The sequence below is a fragment of the Passer montanus genome, unplaced genomic scaffold (genome assembly GCF_014805655.1).
Source record: "Passer montanus isolate IOZ18808 unplaced genomic scaffold, ASM1480565v1 scaffold59, whole genome shotgun sequence".
NCBI lineage: Eukaryota > Metazoa > Chordata > Aves > Passeriformes > Passeridae > Passer > Passer montanus.
This window is the reverse complement of record NW_024370926.1, coordinates 562-3,135: the sequence shown is the minus strand read 5'-3', so window position 1 is coordinate 3,135 and position 2,574 is coordinate 562.

The following is a 2,574-nucleotide window of genomic DNA, read 5'->3' as shown; positions in this document are numbered from 1 at the left end:
GAACGGGGCCCCCTGGGCCCGGTGCCGGCCCCGCCGGGCAGGGGCAGCGGGCGGGGGTCTCCCGGCGCGGCGCGGCCCCTGCGTGCCGGAGGAGCCGCGTTCCCGCCGGGAGCCGTGGCTTTAATGATTGAAAGTTCTTTTACGTCGTGGCTTTGAGGTGGTTTTTAGGAATTTATTGTATCATTTTGTTTGCAGTTGGTGTATCGTGAACTTCCTCGATGTTATGTTGGGCTCAGGCGTTGATGACAGGGCTGTTTTTGAATTGAGTTTTGTTGTCTTTTTTTTTTTTTTTGGTGGAGTATTCTGCTTTTAAACTATGTTTTTTATTGTTTACTATGGTTTTTATGGATCGTGAAGCTTGAAGTAGAATGTAGGTTTTAAATTCCGTTGTGGTGGCTTTTATTAGCGTATGTAGTGCTTGTTTCTAGGTAGTGTCCTGTAGTAAATTTGTGCGGCTTTAAAAGTTCATATTATTGCATTTTTGTTTATTATATTTTCGGGGTTTTATTTGTTTGGTTTGTTTGATTGTAGTGTATGTTTTATGGTTACGAATAGTTAGGGAGGTATTGTTTCTGGTTACATTTATCCTTTGGCTTTGTGTTTATTTCTGGGTGGTATTTCTGTTTTATTGGACGGAGGAATTTTGGGTTTATTGAGTCAGGAATAATTTTTTGTTAATTCTAGTTTTTTGTTTTTGGTTTTTTTTTTTTTTTTTTGGAGTTTGACTTGTTTTGTTTTTGCTTTTTATTGGTTTTATTTTTGGGGACGTGGGTATTTATATGGTGCGGGTTTTGGTAGTTATTTGAGTAGGGTTTTTTATTGTTTTCAATTTTTATTGTATCGTTAATTTGTTTACTTATTAAGTTAATTTTATAGAGTATTGCTGCCTCTTTGAGTTAGTGTAGAGGTAGAGATTTGCTTATTTTTTTAAATAACATGAGGGGTCTGTTGTACAATTTGGAGTTTAGTAAGTTGGTTGGATTTTTCTTTTTTTAGTGCTTTCTGGCATTTGCTGTGTGGTTTCCTATAGGGTTGGTTTTTAATTTTGTTCCATTTATGTGATGTGATAAGAATTGTTAGTGAAAAGAGTGTAGTGTGTTTTTTTTTCCTAGCATTTGGTTGCATGGTGGAGTTTTTTCAGTTTGTGGGTTTTTTTGGTTTTTTGGTTTTTTTTTAATTTTTCCTTGTTACTTAGAGATTAAAGTTTTGGGGTTTGGGGTTAATTTGTAACTATTTTCACGGTTTTAGTGTGGTTTAGATTTGTGATATGGGTGCAATGTATGATGAGAGTAATTAATATTATGTGGAATTGATGGCAGGGTCGAAGACAGTTTTGTACAGCATATGCATTTTAATAATGGTAGTTGGGATGGTCAGAGGAATTGCATTTTAGTGTTTGTTTTTGAGGTGGTCTGGGGTTTTATTAGAGGCTAGGGGTTTTTTTTGGCTGGTGGAGCTATTCTGACTTTTTAATTATATTGGTGGGAATTTGATGCTGTTTCTTTTGTTGTTTTACTTTTAGGAATTGGACCTTTGCAGTAGGCTTTTTGGTTTTGTATTTTTTCATGATCAAGTTGTTTTTGAGGAGAATTTGGATGAGTGTTTCAATTATTTTTGCTATACTTTTTATCTGATGTTGGTTTATTGTAAATGTTTTGGAGGTGATTTTTTAGTTTAATTTGGCTGCATTTGTGGTGTATGGTAGGACTGTGTTTTTGTTTTCGGGGCAGTTGGTTATAGGTGTATTGTATGTTCTTTAAGTGAAGGTAAATGGTAGTTTGTATTTGTTTGTCAGAGGAAATGTTAGAGAAATATGTATTGATAATGGTAATAATGGCGTGTTATTTTTTTGTTTTGGATTTTTGTTTGTATTGCAGTTTTAATAAGTTTGTTACAGTAGTGTTTAGTGGTGGAATTATTTAAGGTATGGCAGTTTATAGTTAATTTTAATTTGTTTTAGATCTGTGCATAGGTTAAATGGGGTTCTTGAAAGCTGAGTAGGTTTTGTTGATTACTTTTTGGTGTTTTCGTTTATGGAATATTTTTTGGATGGGAGTTTGGTTATTTTGAGTTGCTTGGTCTTGCTGGAGGTGTATTGTTGAGGAGATAATGGATATTTGTAGGGTTGTTTTTAAAGAAGTTTTGTTGTAGCCTGTCCTATGCGGTTAGGTGTTTATTTGTTTGATGGTTCTTGGCATTATAGTAGCTATTCTAAGGGTTTATCTGTGTTTTTTTGGTTGTTGAAATATTTCTTTTAGACAAAGTTCATGTTCATAATATATGAATTTTTCGGTCAAAATGGAACTTATGAATTTTATTTGTAGTGTGGGTTTTATAGGTGGTATTACAGTTAAACTTTATATTTGTATTAGGTTAGTAAAACAAATAGGTTTGTTTTATATTTTATGATAAGGATAGCGTATACTGTGTACAGGTGTTCATTAAGGTATTATATTTTAGCAGGTCTGAAGTGTTAAGTTAATGAATTTATATAGTTCACAAGACAGGGATTATTTGTGTTTATTTAGTTAGAGGCAGGGCTTTTTTAGCTTTAAGGGTGATTTTAGCAAAGAT